This window comes from Pteropus alecto, unplaced genomic scaffold, assembly GCF_000325575.1.
Source record: "Pteropus alecto unplaced genomic scaffold, ASM32557v1 scaffold125, whole genome shotgun sequence".
Classification (NCBI taxonomy): Eukaryota; Metazoa; Chordata; class Mammalia; order Chiroptera; family Pteropodidae; genus Pteropus; species Pteropus alecto.
This window is the reverse complement of record NW_006436888.1, coordinates 1897158-1916505: the sequence shown is the minus strand read 5'-3', so window position 1 is coordinate 1916505 and position 19348 is coordinate 1897158. Positions and strand designations below refer to the sequence as shown.

Sequence of the window (19348 nt, the reverse complement as noted above, 5' to 3'; positions counted from 1 at the left end):
ACTTAATTAAAACTCGTATTTTACTTCTTATTGCTATGGTTTCAAATAAAGTCCAGACAAAGGCAATAGCACAAAAGGCAATCAAGAAGCAACATATACAGCTAGACGTTTGCTGTAACACATTATGCCTTAAAAGAGGGTGTCCAGGAATGTGAAAATTGCCAATGCCAACTGCCCTCTTATATGTGTTGTGTCACACAGTACTTCAGATGAGCAGTGTGAGGCAGAAAATCTTTAACATCCTAATTTAAATTTAAGAGTCTGCATTTAGAAAGATAGAGTCAGAAAAACTAATTTCCATCTTTGACCTTCCTTAAATTTGCTATGATCTCAGGGAAACTGATAGTGCATACTTAACAAATGTCTGGGGAAAAAACTACCAGAAATTTCAAAATGCAGTATTTTATACCATTTCTATAAAAAAAGTAAAGATTGTGCAGAATAGAAATGTATTCAAAGAAAGTTTTTAATATTAAATTCAACTACTAGACAGAAAGAAATATGTGAAGGCAGAATTTTATACTTCATTTAAAATTGATTCCACAGACAAGATTAATGCCCCCATAAAACACCTCACCGGTGCTTGGAGCCAAAAGTCAATTACGGTCTATTCTAACCAGCTGACTTTCAAATACTCTTTAAAAGAAATCCACACGTATGAACATGATATAGAACTGAATGCCCATATTGCTTCACCTTTACTATTCTGGGTCAGTTTACAAACTCTAAAATCAAACTGACATATACTTATGGAATTCCCACCCACACAATAACATTATCATACAAAAGGAAGATAATACCTAGGTTGTTAGAAGTTACCTACTTCTCTTTTATTTCTTTTAAGATGCAAACCATAAATCAAAACGTCAAATAGAAAAAATGTTAGAGTGCATAAACCATGTAGGCAAATAGGTACTGCAGGTACATTCGAATTCTCTTATTTTTGTTACACTGAAATTCTTTGGATGAAAGCGAACACCTATTAAATGTAGTTTTTGAAAGGTAAACAGTGATCTTGAGATATTATCAGCAAGAAAATATTTTAAGAAATTAAATTATCTAATTTTAAATTTTATATCAAATTGGTGACATAACATCACAGAGAGAGGAATTAGTTCAAGTAGCTTTAAAATGCAATACTTTTAACTACATCTTCTTAGTTATATTTAAAATACAAAAAAAGATCCATGAATGTGAATGGTTTATGGAAAACATGCTAATGGAGAGATTAGGCTAATATCATCTGAACTCAGAGCGCAACCTGACCATAATTAAAAAGTAAGACCACCAGTAATTATGCCTCATTAGTGATACAATGAGAAGTGTGTAAAAACACTGCCTGTGAAGCATTCTTGCTCTAAATTTTTAAATGTAATCATGCTTCTAGATCAAGCAAAATGATACCACGAGGAAGCAATCAGACAATCCACACTACAGGATACTCTGAAGGTCAAAAGACTGATTGCCCAGGCTTTATGCCTGGAGACAATTTTTGGATCTCAATGAAGTGAGAGGAAACCAAAAGAGCCCATCAATCTCTCTGAGTTGGGGAGACAAATAACAGAGTTAAGAGAGACTGAAGAGGCTGGAACTTATGGAGCACAATTCCAGAAAGAAAGGAAGCCACAGAGAAAAAAAACTCCAGAAATTTGCAAGGTGTCCTCTTAGTCTTTGCTAAGTATTGGGCAACACGTGGATACTGAAACTCCACAAAATCAGAAAAAGAATGACAGGAAAATTGAAAGCTGATTAATTCCCATAGCCCATAAGCAGGAAGAAATTCAAGCTCCAGCAAGTCAGAGTGAAGAGTTCTTGGTGATCGATCACCTGGAATCTTTGGTGGAGACCCCTGAGGGTTCTCCCCTTAGTATAGGGCTGAACTGTCCCTAAAATAAAAACTTCTAGATCTACCCTAGCAAGACTTAAAAACAGATTTCAAAAAGATGAAAAACTGATCAGCAGGCAACTTACTGTCTGCCAAAACAAAACCAAAACTCTTTAAAGAAAGACAATAAAAGCCAGACATTCATCCAACACCCAATCAAAAATTACTAGATGTGCCAAGAAACCAGAAAAAAAAAAGTTCCTACTAAGAGAGAAGTCAGTCAATAGTAACAAACCCAGAAATGACAGAACAAGACAAGGATGTTAAAACAGCTACACCATTATGCTCAAGGACTAAAGAGAAACATGACTATAATAGACAAATGGAAGATGTATTTTTTTTAATAAAAAAGAACTCCTAAAGATTCAAAATATAATATATGAAACGAAAATATCACTGTTTATAATTAGAGCATAGAGAAGTATCAGTGAAAATTTAGAGCATAGAGAAGTATCAGTGAAAATTTAAGACATAGCAACACGAACTACCCAAAATGAAACACAGAGACAAAAAAGACTGAAAAAAATTAACGAAACCTCAATAACATTTGGGACAATATCAGAAGGTCTACCATACATATAATTAGAGTTGGTGGAAAAGGGGGAGGGACCAGATGAAGATTTTAAGAAATTATAGTGCATTTGGCTTCTGGGGACACTCGCAGCCCTTGCCCGGCTTCTTTCAAAATGTGTTCTGTTCATGAAATTCTGTGCAAGCTCAGCTTGGAGAGTGATCACAATACACCTCCAAGTACGTATGAGTCAGTCAAAGCCTACACCAACTTTGATGTTGACCAAAATGCTTTGAACACTGAAACAGCCATCAAGACCAAATGTGTGGATGAGGTCACTCACCATTGTCAACGTTTTGATCAACCGCAACAATGAACAGAGACAGGATATTGCCTTTGCCTATCAGAGAAGGACCAAAAAGGAACTTGCATCAGCACTGAAGTCAGCCTTGTCCAGCTACCTAGAGATAGTGATTTTGGGACAACCGAAAACACCTATTCAGTATGATGTTTCAGAGCTGAAAGCCTCCACGAAGGGGCTGGGGACTGAGGAGGACTCTCTCACTGAGATCATCTGCTCAAGGACCAACCAGGAGCTACAGGAAGTTAACAGAGTCTACAAGGAAATATACAAGATTGATCTGGAGAAGGACATTATTTCTAACATATCTGGTGTAAGCTGACGGTTGCCCTCACAAACGGTAGAAGAGCAGAAGACGGCTCTGTCATTAAGAACTGATTGATCAAGATGCCTGGGATCTCCATGATGCTGTAGTGAAGAGGAAAGAAACTGATGTTCCAAATAGCTCAGCATCATGACTGAGCAGAGTATGTGTCACCTCCAGAAAGCATCTGAAAGGCATAAGAGCTACAGCCCTTATGATATGTTGGAGGGCATGAAGAAGAAAGTCAAGGGACATCTGGAAAATGATTTCCTGAACCTGGTCCAATGTATCCAGAACAAGCCCTTGTATTTTGCTGACCAACTGTATGACTCCATGAAGGGCAAGAAGACTTATGATAAGATCATGATCAGAATCATGGTCTCCCACATAAAGTAGACATGTTGAAAATAAGGTCTGAATCCAAGAGAAAGTATGGCAAGTCCCTCTACTACTACATCCAGCAAGACATGAAGAGTGACTACCAGAAAGCACTGCTGTACCTGTGTGGTGGGGATGACTGAAGGCTGTGACAGCTCGAGTGTCTAGAAGTGGTGCTCCGATGCTTCCAGCTAACAATTCTAGAAAAGCAGCTTGCGACTAATAGCCTATCCCTGTGAGAATGATGTTAGCACTGCCCTCTGCCCCAACTTTATTTCAGTTATCTAAGCATTGCCTGCCTTTCCTGTCTAGTCTCTCCTTTTAGATAAAGAAATGAACATTCCAAGGAGTTGGAAGTGAAATCTATGATGTGAAATGCTTTGCCTGTTGTTGTAAACAGATAAATAAACTTTAGCGAAAAAAAGAAAAAAAAATAGTGAAATCTTTTTTTCAAATTTGGTGAAAACTCTAAACCCAGAGATCCAACAATCTTAATGAACCAAGCAGGGAAAAAACACATACTAAGACAAACTACATGAAGGCATATCGTAATCAAATGTCTGAAAACCAGTAATAGAGACTGACTGTCAGAAACTATGAAAGTCCAAAGACAATGGAATGACATCTTTAAAGTACTCAAAACAACTTGAAATCTACATGCATGAAAATATCCTTCAATATACAGGTGAAATATAAATATTTTCAAACACTAGTATACCTGCATGACAAGAGATATTAAAGGAAGTCTTTCAGATGGAAGGACGATCTCAGCTAGAAATCTGGATATACAATAAGAAATGAAGAGCACAGATATGACAAATATATGGGTAAATATAAAAGACTTTAGCTTTCTCACGTTTCAATTTCCCTTTAAAAGTAAGTGTTGAAAGCAAAAATAATGTACTGTGAGATTTACAACATATATAGAAAAAATATATGGCAACAATAGCACAAAAAATGAGGAACAAGGAAAGTAGAGTCTTATAAGAGGGATATAATACCACTGTATTATAGACTATACCTAAACTTAAAATGCATATTATAAACTTTAATAAATTAAAAAAATATATTGTAAGCCCTAGAACCACCCACACACCCACACACACACACTCCAAAGAGGTATAGCTAATAAGCCGAAAATGTAGATAAAATGAATATTAAAAATACTCAATTACTTAATACAAAAGAAGGTAAGAAAAGAGAGAGAGTAACAAAGCACAGATGGTGCAAAGAGAAAACAATTAGCACACTGGTAGATTAAAATCTAACTATATTAAAAGACATCAAATATATATGGCTTAAACACTCCAATCAAAAGATAGAGGTTATCGAACTGGCTAAAAAAAGCAAAGCCTAATTTATATGCTGTCTACAAGAAATGTATTTTAAATATAAAGGTGCAGAGAGGCTAAAAGTCAAAAGATGGGAAATATATAAGGGAAACATTTAGCATGGGAAAGCTACAGTGTCTATACTAATACCAGACATTGCAGACTTCAAAACAAAAAATATTACCAGGAAAAAAGAGGGACATTTCACAATGATAAAGGGGTCAATTAATCAAGAATAACAAGCCTAAAGGTGTACATGCTCGATATGAGCTGCAAAATACATGATGAGGGGGGGGGGGGAAACCAGTACTCCAAAATCAGTTAAAATGAGTATCTAAGTATTAATTAGCAATAAGAAACCTAAAATTTGCTTTAAAATACTCTACCACCCCCATCCAAAAGTGAAAAGATAAATAAGACAAGTAAAATGTTAATTTTTTAATGTTAAGTGATGAGTATAGAGATTCACTATACTATCCTATTTATGTATATATATTTGAAATTTCCATTACATAAAGTTAAAAAAGAAAGAAAGAAAAAGGATTTAATACAGTGCACTAATTAAAGGCACGTGACTAATGAAGTATTGCTGAAAACAGTGGCAAAACTGTGATTCTACCACAAGAATCCTCAAAACAAAAGTGCTGTTTTAAGGAAACAGACATAGACACAGAGAAAAGGTGACTGCCAGAGTGGAGGTTAGGGGAACTGGGTGAAAAGGGTGAAGGAATTAAGAAGTACAAATTGGTAGTCACAAAACAGTCACAAGGATGGAAAGTACAGCACAGGGAATATAATCAATAATACTATGTATAGTACCACAGTTTAAGATGAGTAGTAGACTAATTGGGGAGATGAGTTCGTAAATTATATAAATGTCTAACCATTGTGCTATACATCTAAAATTACTATAATATTGACTGTCAACTTTAATTAAAAAATAAAATTTTTAAAAAGTGGTTTTAGTTGTTAAAACATATAAAAATACCTTTCTGAGTCCCAAACAAGATGAACCGAAGAGGCTCACACCAAGATACATCATAATTAAAACACCAAAAGTTAAAGACAAAGAGAGAATCTTAAAAGCAGCAAAACAAAAGTAGTTACCTACAAGGGAGCTCTCATAAGACTGTCAGCTGATTTCTAATAGAAACTTTGCAGGTCAGAGAGATTGGCATGAAATATTCGAAGTGATGAAAAGCAACAACCTACAACCAAGATTACTTTACCCAGCAAGGTTAATCATTTAGAATCAAAGGAGAGATAAAGAGCTTCCCAGACAAGAAAAAGCTAAAGGAGTTCCATCACCATCAAACCAGTATTACAAGAAATGTTAAAAGGAACTTCTTTAAGAAAGAAAGAAAAAAATACATCATAAATATGAATAATAAGATGTCGAAAACTACATATCTATCAATAATCACTTTAAATATAAATGGATTAAATGCTCCAGTCAAAAGACAGGTTTGCTGAACAAATGAGAAAACAAGGCCCATACATATGCTGTCTACAAGAGACCTGCTTCAGATCAAGAGACTCAAACAGACTAAAAATAAAGGGATGGAAAAAGATATTTCATGCAAATAGAAACAAACAAACAAAAAGCTGGAGTAGCAATACTTATATCAGACAAAACAGACTTTAAAACAAAGCTGTAACAAGAGACGAAGAAGGACATTTCATCATGATAAAGGGATCAATCCAACACGAAGATATAACCCTTGTAAACATTTACACTCCCAATTTAGGAGCACCTAAATATATAAAGCAAATATTGACAAACATAAAAGGAAAGATTGACAGTAATACAGTAATTGTAGAGGACTTTAACACCCCATTGAAATCAATGGATATGTCATCCAGACAGAAAATCAAAAGGAAACAGAAGCTTTAAATGATACGTTAGACCTGATGGATTTAATTTATATTTTTAGAGCATTTCACCCCAAAGCAGCAGCCTACACGTTCTTTTCAAACACACATAAAATGTTTTCCGTAATAAATCACATAAATTTAAGACGATTAAAACCATATCAAGCATCTTTTCCAATTACAATGGTATGAAACTAGAAATTAGTTACAAGAAGAAAACTGAGAAACACACAAACACATGGAGGCTAAGTACCATGCTACTAAGCAATGAATAGGTAACAATAATATCAAAAAAAAAATTAAAAGATACCTTGAGAAAATGAATACAATGACCCAAAATCTGAGACATAGTCAAAGCAGTTCTAAGAGGGAAATTCATAGCAATATAGGCCTACCATTGAGAGAGAGAGAGAGAGAGAGAGAAATCTCAAACAATCTAACTTTACACCTAAAGGAACCAGAAAAAGAACAAAGCCCAAAGTGAGTGGAAGGAAGGAAATAATAAAGAGTAGAAGTTAATGAAATAGAGTCTAAAAAAAAAAAAACAGTACAAGAGATCAATGAAACCAAGAGTTGGTTCTTTGAAAAGATAACCAAAATTGATAAAAGTTTAACCATATTCAACAAGAGAAAAAGAGAAGCCCCAAATAAGTAAAATAAAAAATGAAAGAGAAGCAACAACTGATACCAAAGAAATACAAAAGTTTATTAAAAAAATACTACAAACAACTATATGCCAACAAATTGGACGATCTGGAAGAAAGGGATAAATTCCTAGAAACATATGATCTTTAAAGAGTGAGATAAGAGGAAACAGAAAATCTGAACAGATCGATAACTACTAACAAAATTTAATCGGTAATCAAAAAACTCCCTTCAAAAAAAGAGTCCTGGACTGGATGGCTTCACAGGTAAATTTTACCAAACATTCGAAGAATTAACACCGATCTATCTCAAATTATTCCAAAAAATCTAAGAGGAGGGAAAGCTCCCAAGCTCATTTTATGAGGCCAGCATTACCCTGATTCCAAAACCAGAGAGACATTACAAAGAAAGAAAATTACAAGCCAATATCCCGATGAACATAGATGTAAAAATCCCCAACAAAATATTAGCAAACCAAATTCAGAATACATTGAAAAGATCATATACTATGATCAAGTGAAATTTATTCCTGGGATGAAATGTTGGTTCGATATCCGCAAATCAATTACGTCACATAAAACAAAAACTACAAAAATAAAATGAAAGATAAAAATCAAAACATAAACAGATGCAGAAAAAGCACTTGACAAATTCTAGCATCCATTTATGATAACAATTCTCAGCAAAGTGAGAAGAGGGAACATACCTCAGCATAATAAAGGTCATACATGACAAACCCACAGCTACCATCATACTCAACAGAGCAAAGCTAATAGCATTTTTAAGATCGAGAACAAGACAAGATATCCACTTTCACCACTGACATTTTATTAGAAGTCCTAGCCACAGCAATCAGACAAGAAAAAGAAATAAAAGGCATCCAAATTGGAAAGGAAGAAGTGAAACTATCATTATTTGCAGATGACAGGATATTACAAGAGAACCCTGAAGATTCCACCAAAAAACTATTAGAACTGATAAATTCAGTAAAGTAGCAGGATACAAAATTAATATTCAGAAGTTGGTTGCATATTTTTATATATCAACAAACTATCAGAAAGAGAAAATAAGAAAACTCCCATTTGCAATTGAATCAAAAAATAAAACACCTAGGAATCAATTTAACCAAGGAGGTAAAAGACTTATACTCAGAATATTATAAAATGTTAAAAAAAGAAATCAAAGATACAAATAAATGGAAGCATAAACCATGCTCCTGGATTGGAAGAATTAATATCTTTAAAATGTCTATACTACCCAAAGCAATCTATAGATTCAATGCAATCACTATTGAAATACTAATGGTATTTTTCAAAGAACTAGAACAAATAATCCTAAAAGGAATATAGAACAACAAAATACCCAAATAGCCATAGCAATTTTAAGAACAAAGTTAGAGGTTTCATGCTACCTGATATCAAACTACACTATAACGCTAGAGTAATCAAAACAGCATGGTACTAACATATAAAGACCCACAGATCAATGGAACAGAATATAGAGCCCAGAGATAAATCCAAGCCTATATGTTCAATTAATTTATGACAAAGGAGGCAAGAATATACAATGGGGTAAAGACAGTCTCTTTAATAAATGGTGTTGGGAAAACTGGGGAGATACATGCAAAAAAAAGGAAACTCGACCACTTTCTTATACCATGTACAAGAATAAACTCAAAACAGATTTAAGACTTAAATGTAACACTCGAAACTATAGAACTCCAAGAAGAAAACATAGGCAGTAAACTCTGACACTGCTCTTAATAATAATGTTTTGGATGTATCTCCTCAGGCAAGAGAAACAAATGTAAAGAACAGACAAATAGGGCTACATTAAACTAAGAAGTTTTTGTACAGCAAAGAAAAGCATCAACAAAAGGAAAAGACAGCCTACCAAATGAGAGAAGATATTCACCAATGATATGTCTGATAAGGGGTTAATATCCAAACTATATAAAGAACTCGTGTAACACAAAAAAACAAACAAAAGAAAAAACAACTCCAAATAATATGATTTAAAAATGGGCAGAGGACCTGAATAGACATTTCTCCAAAGAGGATGTACAGATGGCCAGTAGAATTATGAGTAGATGCTCAATGTCACAGAGGACCTGAAAAATACAAATTAAAATCACAATGAGCTATCACCTCACACCCGTCAGGATGGCTGTCATCAATAAAATAACAAATAAGTGTTAGCGAGGATGTGGAGAAAAGGGAACCCTCATACACTGGTGGGACTGCAAACTGGTGCAGCCACTATGTATGGAGGTTTCTCAAAAAATTAAAAATAGAAATGCCTTATGACCCAGCAGTTCTACTTCTAGGCATTTATATATATTCTGTAATCTTTTTAATGTCAAGTATCATCCCACAATTTAAAATCTCATGCTGCTCTCTCTAAAATTTCCTGAAACTATTTTTCATCATGTAATAAGTATCTATTTCTTGATTTCCAAATAATTTTACAAACTCATTTCATTTTGGTGGTTTGTTACTTTGTACAAGTATTTCTGCCTTCTGAGTGGAGAAGAACACTTTGTATGTAATAAAAAAGAAGTATTTTCTTTTAAATTTCCAAAAATAATTTTCTAATTATGGTCTTTTATGAAGAAGTAGTATAGAAACTATATTTTACTGATAAAGTAACTAAACTTAGGCATTTTATTTATACTAATGCTCATCTTATTTTATACTAGAAAAAAATATTCTTCTTTCTTATTTTCCTCCAAAATGACCCACAGTTGACTTCTTGACTAAAGTATTCCAATTAAAAAAACCTAAAACTAAGAAAACTTTCTCTTAAAATCAGCTTAGCCACAAGTTCTCTTTACATCAATTTTATAAAATGCAGCAGTAACTGAAGGAAGCCTAGTTATATTTCAGTGTTTATTTTAATTTTATAAAGAAACGCCTACTTAACTAAAACAATAGATTAGCATAATTATCTTCAGTATTACTTTTTATTTACAAAGTGCCATGGCCAGAACCAGGAGTTACCTGTAAACTTAAAGAATTGAAGGAAAAAAATTACTTTTCAGATTCCAAACAACATAATTGCACCAAATTCTACAAATTTTTGCTGCCTACCAGAAAATGATTTTTAAATTCAACATCACACATATATGTACAGGTGGCAGGGTTAGAGGGAAAGGCTTAAGATTTAGATGTTATGAAGAATTTTATTATTAATATCATTCACTTGCAGTGGTATGAATATCAAATTTAAGACTAATCGAGATGTAGTCATAGTCATTTATATGTAAAGATGGAATCACCAGGACTATTCTATTTATCCTACTTCTGAACTAAATTTTCAAGTTTTCCAGTCAGAATTGACATTGGCAATTTTTTACATTGCTGAGCCTCCTCTGCTGGTTTAGCAGCAGTAGTTATTCCAAAATTAGTTGCAGTACTATTGAATACACTTTCATTAAATTCATGAAATAAATGAATGTGTATTTCATTTTCTAAAATGTATACTTTGTTTAAAGCAAGCTACATTAACTTTAGACTTAAAAAGTAAGGGAAGTTGTTAGTAAAATAAAAAGATGTACATTAGTAAAGAAAGACATGGTTCAACTCATTTTTTACATTCACAAAAATGACTTCATAAAATAGAATCTAATTTGTACAATACTGGTCATTTAAAAATAAGTTGTCATTTATAGTAAGTAAACACCTGCATAACAATACTGTCAATATATAGTGTTATGAATACATAGTAAAATATACAAACAAACATGCATGGGAATGATAAACACCAAATTCATTTTGGTTATTTTAGAGAGAGATAAAGGCAATTGAGATTAGAAGGGGAACACATATGGTTTCAACTGTTACCTGTGTCTTATATTTTACTTTAAAAAAAATTCTGGTGCAAATATGGCAAAAGAACAAACTTGACAAAGCAAGATGAAAAGTTAAAAAGATTTTATTGCCCCTAAAAATATTTTTCTGTAAAATGTGGTATAAAACATGGTATTTTTTTTTTAAAGAAAGTAGGAAAATATTCTTGAATCACTCTATTGGGTACTTCAATTTAATTAAGTTAAATATTACAGTGAAATTAAAGAAACAATCCACTTTACATGTGAGTAAGATGAAAAAACTGCTAGGAATAAAGTTTGTTTTTTAATAAATAGGAAAGAAATGTATTATCATTCACATAAGGATGTGAAGACAGTCGGCCCTCTGTATCCATGAGTTCCATATTCACAGATATGGAAAGTATTAAAAAAAAAGGTTGTTGCTTACGTGTACTATGTAGTTAGGTCTACAATGGTTTAGTCTATATTGAACATGCACAGACTTTTACTTTGTCATTATTCCATAAATACAGTATAACAACTATTTACAAAGCTTTTACATTGTATTAAGTATTATAAGTAATCTAGAAATGACTTAAAGTATAAGGGATGATGTATGTGGATTCTATGCAAATAGCATACCATTTTATAATAAGGGACTTGAGCATCTTTGGATTTTAGAATTCTCAGGGGTCCTGAAACCAACTACCTTTGGATACTTGTATACCTAATGCCACTGAACTGTACACTTAAAAATGGCTAAATGGTTACTTTTATGATATGTATAGTTTATCACAATAAAAAAGAAATGAATTATGAGCCAGGCCAAATTAAATCGAAGAAATACAGTATTTTATTTTTAGGTAAAAACTAAGGACAAAAAGTCCAAGTGGGAATTTCTGCCGATAACAGCAGAAATCCAAAGCTGAAAGCACAGATGACTGGCCCACTAATGTAATTCAATCTCAATCAGAATGGATCAGAAATATGAAAAATAGCACAAAAAGAAATTTAAGATCAGACTGCCATCACTCCTATGGACAAAGTGAAGTGAAAAGCAAATCTTAAATTTATTTTAAAGAACAAATTTCTGAAATTTTCCAACTTTATCTGTCACCACTATTTTGATTCTTCAAATTCAGTTTAATTTTGGATCATTATACATTTCCCTTGGTTTCTACTGTCTCTGGCCCCTCATTTTGAGGTTCCTTTATTCTTTCATATACTAAATGTGGAGGCAGCCCCTAAAATTCCACTTTTGCCTTCTCTTTCCTTGCTACGCCTTCTCCGTAGGCAAACACACGGTTTCAAATATAACTGCCAAGAGAATGACTCATCGGACTGTGAGAAGCTTGAGGTTAAAGACTGATGTGTTCATTTAATACGCCTGGCAAAAGGCAGATTCAATTAAACATTTATTTGTTCAAAAGGATGGACGGAGGGAGGGAGGGAGGGAGGGAAGGAGGGATGGACGGACGGGCAGATGGGTGGATGGATGAAAAGATTAATCACTCCAAAACTCATCTTTAGGCCTGATTCTCCTGAACTACATCTCCTCATTCTCCTATTTTCAACTGCCTTCTGGACAGCTGACACCTAATTCATATTGAACATTTTCTCAGCCATCCGCTTATCTCCCTGCTTACCTGACTCAAAGCCTAGGAGTCATCTTTCATTCTTCCTTTTGTCAAATTTCTCTCACATTCACCATTCCTCCCAATTCTTTCCACTGCTGCTCATCAAGCCAAATCGCCTCTTAAAGAAACTACTGCAATACAGAGGATTAGTTGGATTTCACACTGCTCACTCCTTCCTTCTCCAATCTATCCTTTATTTTGCTTCAGGATTAATATTTACAGTGCAAATATGGATCGAAAGCTTTCATCGATTCCTCAATGCCTATTCTTCAACATCGAAGGTCCTTAGCACTGCGTTTTTTTATTGTAGTAAAATATATATCACATAAAATTTAACATTTTAATCATTTTAAAGTATACATTTCAATGGTATTAAGTGCATTCACACTGTACAACCATAAACACTATCCATCTCCAGAACCTTTTCATCACCCTAAATGGAAACTCTATACCCATTAAACACTAACTCTCCATCCTCCCTTCTTCAGCTGCTGGTAACCACTATTCTACTTTCTGTCTCTATGAGCTGGACTACTCTAGGTACCTCATATAAGTGGAATCATAAAATACTTGCTCTGTTTTTGGCTGGCTAATTTCACTTAACATAAATTCGTTAAGGTTATCCATGTTGTAGTTATATCAGAATTTCATTCCTTTTTCAGACTGAATAATATTCCACCGTACGTATATAAAACTCATTTTCTTTATCCATTTATCTACCAAAGGACATTGGTTGTTTTCGCCTTTTCGCTATTGTGAATATTCTACTATGAACACTGATATACAAATACCTGTTTGAGCTCCTGCTCTTAATTTTTTTGGTGATATAACCAGAAATGGAATTGCTGGATCTCAAGGTAATTCTGTTTAATTTTTTGACAAACTGATCCACAGTTTAAAGTCTCCACAATCTGAGTCTAACCTCACTTTTTGTATGCCTCTCCCTATTCCAGTCTAGTCTTCTATCATTCAGCCAAATTGAATCTTGATAGAGCCTCTTCCTTCCTACCTACATGATCCTTTGCTCTTGGTACTTTGGGATACAACTTTATATGTGCAAATTGGCCTTTTTTCAAGCTGGTTCAAGCGCCACCTACTCCAGAAAATCTTCCCTGATTTCTCCAACTACAAGGAATTTCTTATTCTGAATTCTCTTAGTATTTCCTTCTCACTTTCTGACATGTATAATAATCAGGTACTTGTCTTTCTAGCAAATATGGGTTATATGTCTAATTCATGTCTATACTGCCTTCAGTAACTAGGAAGTAGTAGACAAAGGATAAATGAATGGAATGGATTAATGACAAAGGAATAAAGATAAAATATAATTCAAAATTTCCAATCAAGTTGAGGGCTCAGATAAATTTAATTTGCCTATGATTACACAGAAAAAGAAAATGACTCCATTTTTAAAGAGAAAGTATAAATCAATCATTGAAATTAATTTAAAATCATCCTCAAAAAAATAACTGTAGCATGTTCCTTTATATGGTATCTTGCATATAGACTTTCACCTTCCCCTATTAGCTCGTTCTTCAAAATGTCCTTCCCTTTATTGTTATTACCCCTGCTATGATGCTGGTCATTATTATCCACACTTAAAGTACTGTAGCAAACACCTAACATTCGACTTCCCTGACTCCAGTCTTGGGCCCCATCAATCTGTTTTGAAGTCTCTAGGAAAGAATTCACTAAGTTTAAGTGAATGTGAAGTGTGATGAAAATGGTGTTTCAGGAAGGAGAATTCAAAATACTCTATAATCCCACAATATTCCTATCAAAACTGTTTACATATGTAGCCAGTTTCCTCACTGACACACAAAATATTCTTCAAAGAGCCTCATACATTTTGACAAGATGTTGTAAGAGAATAAAATATTTTCATTTCTACTTATATTTTGCAACCTCCAATGAAAAAACTGATTGAGGCAAGGATCATTAAAGGACACTAAAACCAACAGTAAATGATGGTTGAGGAATAGAGTAACTATATTGTGCTAAATTGCTCCACAGATTACTTAAACCTTTAAGTAAAGGGAAACCTTTATAATGGAAAGATCTAAGACTGTCACGTTAATCAAGTGATCAAATTTAGCATCATAATAGTGGAAAAACATGACATAAAGTGTGATATGAGTATACAGTGTCATAAAAGATTGCAAATGTGAATATATGATCAAACCTTTAGACTTGCCTTAAAAGGGGATAAAGAGTTAAATGACACAAGGAAAGATTGAGACAAATCATGAATGGGGAAGAGTCTACCAGAGATCTAGACCAGTCTATTCAAAAAGTCAATGTCATTGAGGAAAAGAAAAAAATTGGGGAAGAGGATTGTTTTAGATTAAGAAGCAAAAGCTAAATAACAATCAAAAGCAATTTGGGAATCCTGATTGGATCCTGGTTCCTACTTTGGTCCTTTGCACTTGCTGTTCCTTAGCACTAATGATCCTGCCTTGTTTATCTTTCAGCTGAGCATCACCTTGTCATTGAGGCCTTCTCTAAAGTACCCAATTTCAATTCCAGTCACACACCGCATAATGACATTTCTGTCAGGGACAGATCATGTATATGACGGTGGTATACCATACAGCCTAGATGTGTAATAGGTCATACCATTTAGGTTTGTGTAAACACACTCTAAGATGTTCACACAATGACAAAATCACCTAAGGATGCATTACTCAAAATGTATCCCCGTTGTTAAACGGCACGTGACTCTTATTAGTCTTCCCTTTCTGCCCCATGTCATTATCACATCATCTTATTTTATTTTCTTTGTAGTACTTATTACCATCTAAAATTTTGTTCATTCATTAATTACTTTCTCCAATCTCAAAATAAGATCCAGGAAATTAGAGACCTTGCCTATTTTTAACCACTGTATCCCTAACACTTTTAATCATGCCTAGCACTTAGTTGCATTCAATAAATGTTTGGTGAATGAACGGGCCAATGAACAAAAAAGGCAGAAAAAATTCAACAAACACTTGGAGTCATGTAATACTTCGGAAAGCTCACGAGGAACATCAACCCATAAGAATCAAAAGTACAGTAAGTCCAACCTAATGTCATCGATAGGTTATGTAATTTTAAGCAAAACAACATATAACAAAACCAAACTTACCATAGGCTAATTGGTATAAACAAGAGTTAAGCTTCTATGGCATCTCATCAAAATTATAAGGAAATGACATCTAATAAAACGTCAAGGACCTGCTGTATATGCCGAATAAATGTGTGAGTGCCTAATATGTAAGTACAAAATGTGCCTATAAGGCACTAAAAATATTACATATGAATTATATTGCATGATATATATTTTTAAAGCTATCTGGCAGGAAATAATTAGCATAATAATTTTAGGATATAAACTTTAACCTAACTGCAAGGGCTACAGTGGTTCAACATTAGTGCATACAGGAGTCTACAGAGCTGGACAGGGTAGTTAAATGGAAAAAAAAAAAATGCCTCCTACCTAGGAAGATGCGTGTTCCAGGGTACAAACAAACATGATAAATACAGGAGGCAGTGAGACTATCCTGACTTGAATAGACTGCATGATGGGTGCTATGGAGAATAATGCTGAAAATGTACAACGAGGGCCATATGGAAAGCTTCAAAAATAAGTACAGGAGCTAGGCAATAATGAGTTATCCCAGGTTCTTGATCAGAAGAGAAACATTTGGATAGTATTCCTTTAAGACTGGTCTGTCATAATACTGTCACCTCAATCTTAACCATTTCCAAAGATTACCAAGAAGAAAAACTCAAATAATAGCTACTGTTTGAGTGTTCGCCATATGTTAGGCATTTAGTTGAATATTTTACACGTATGTCATGAGGTAGGAATTGTAATTTCTCTTTTGGAAATGAAGGAGACTGAGATCACACAACTAGCAAATGGCAGAGCACTGACAACAAGACCAGCTAAGAACTATAACACTAATTCAGTCTGCCTTTGGATCATAAAAGCCTGGCTAGAGTCATGGCAGCAAATATGAGGAGTAACAGAGAAATATGAGGGATACTGATGAAGATAATACAGAACTAGATGGCAGGATACAAAAGATAAAAAAGAGTATTAAAAAAATGATTCCCAGTTTTACAATCTATCAGACCAGAATAAAGTTATTCTACCTACAGAAATGGGAATGTTAAAAAGGAAACTTGGTTGGTGAAGGTTTTTGTCTTAAGGAAGGAGATGAAATAATGGACTTCACAGTTGTGAACACTTGTACAGTTCAGTCAGAGGATATGCCCTATAAAATCCCTGGAAAACCAAGAGGCATAAAAGAAAGATAGCATCTAGATGGATCTAAGAGACATCAGATCAGTGGTGTGAAATGAAGCCATGCGTAAGCCCAGTTCTCCAAAGATAGAAAGAGAAGCACAGGGGAAAAGAAAATATGTGTTCCTGCTGCAAGACAGGTGTGCCACGGGGACTACACACTATAAGGAAACTAGGAGGTAAGTTCACCTTGTCCCAGTTTTAATGTTCCATAAAAACAATAACAATGTTTAAGATTTGAGCATTTACTATGTGTTACGCTATCAGCGACATGTATTTTCACATGTATTTTCATATTTAATTGTCCCACAGCATAGGATAGGCATTATTAACCTCACTTTATAGATGAGGAGACTTAAACAGAACTAGGGTATGATGAGCCTGGGTCTACCTGAGGCCAAAGTCTATTTTAATAACTATGTTAAAATAAATGGTTACCAAGCCAGCACATAGAGCATAGTAAACTATTAGGCTACCTTCTAAAATCTGTGGTAATATATACATAATATAGTTTGCCATTTTCACCATTTTTAAGTATGCAGTTCAATGGCATTAAGTACATTCACTTTGATGTGCAACCATCTCCACCAACCATCTCTAGAACTCTGTCATCATCCCAAACTGAAAATCTACATTCATTAAATACTAACTCCCCATTCCCTCCTCTCCCCTAGCAACTACCATTCTATCTCTGTCTCTATGAACTGGACTTCTCTAGGTACCTCACATAAGTGTAATCACACAATATTTGTTCTTTTATGTCTGGTTTATTTCACCTAGCATAATGCCTCAAGATTTCACTACCAGTAAGTTACTTTCAAGTTAAATAAAATGTGAAATTCTAACCCACCTGTCATCATGCATATCTACGGAAAATTATATTCCAAAACTCCATTGATTTATGAAGCACGCTTTTGGAAGACAGAACTGCATTTACTGAGAAAAAGGAGACAGGTAAGGAAGACAGACAAATCAAAATTTGAAGTACCCACAGGAACTTTAAAACTTTAGATACTAAAGAAGAGAGCAGCCTGGTTGATCTTGACTAGACCAAAGGATCTGTTTGGAGAGATGTTATTAAGTATCACAAAACAAAAGCTAAGAAAGCAGTCCTGCGAAACATACTGCAAACACAATAGTGCCTGATCCCAAGATAAGACAAGACACTGTTCCTTCTGGACAAGAGACAGCAAGACCGCTAGCAAAAATTTTAGAAAGAAATACTGAAATAAATGGATAACTCCATTTTCTTTTGACTTCCACTGAAAAGCCAGCAAATGGGAGCGACAACATTTAGTAAAAACTCTATCGATGAATTCATAATTAACATCAATCTTTCTCCAAAGACTGCACCAAGAGGTTCACTCTGGAAAAAACTCCTTGTTTTTCAAATAGTTAACACGAATTAAACATTTAAAATGAGAATAAAGGAAACAAATTTGAAAGAGTATGCCATATTAGTGAATTCCTGAAAGTAGCTAAAATAAAGTATCCTAAATATTAAATATTCTAAGGGAATATTATCAGCTGAAACTAAAACTTGTTTGCCTTTATAGAAGTTAAATGAACTACCTCAAATATATATTACCAGAGGACAAGAGAAAATAAGTTACTGTCCAAAGTAATAAAAATTTTCAAGTAACTGTTGCTTTATATAAGATCTATATATTTATCAGATTTATATATATAAACAAGCATCAAAGCACCACAAGATACTTCCACCTTTGAAGCAAAACAGAACAGCCACACTGGAAAAAATGAAAAAAACTTGAGAGAAAATAAATTAAAAAGTAGAAATACAGGAAAAATCAAAATTCAAAGTAAATTTGCTATCCAATACATGCATAAGTAGGGAAATGCAAAATTAAACTACAGGAGTACCACTAAGTCATAATTTTACAAGACATGTAAAAGAATGTCACAAAAAACAATTTTAAAAGTAAGCTGTATTATGAGCTTAATACTGGGCGATTTTTAAATGACTTGTCTGTAGGTCATACCTTTCTGCATATAACGACCTGTCATAATACAGAAGACGAACAAACTCATTACCTTCATTTTTCCGGCAACCACAACCTTAAAGCACTCATCTTCAGTTAAGACACAGATTGTACATGTTCAACTAATACTGCACCACTTAAAGATTCTACTCAATCCAAAAACTCAGAAAATTTGTGCAATGTGGAAAACAACATGAAAATTAATTATAAAATACTACAGCACTAAGATGAGGAACTTGTACTGGGATACAGAAGTTCAATACCAGAGATGCTAAGCAAACTCAACCACATAAACAGATTCTATAAAATAGTTTAGCTCTGGCTT

At 34.0% G+C, this 19348-nt stretch overlaps 1 protein-coding gene and 1 pseudogene across 2 annotated transcripts in view; one reads left to right on the top strand and one right to left on the bottom strand.

Moving 5' to 3' along the window:
* FBXO42 (F-box protein 42) overlaps positions 1–19348 on the bottom strand; it is an 85229-nt gene that overhangs the window by 62744 nt on the left and 3137 nt on the right. The window lies entirely within an intron of this gene.
* LOC102896536 lies at positions 2557–3597 on the top strand (annotated as a pseudogene).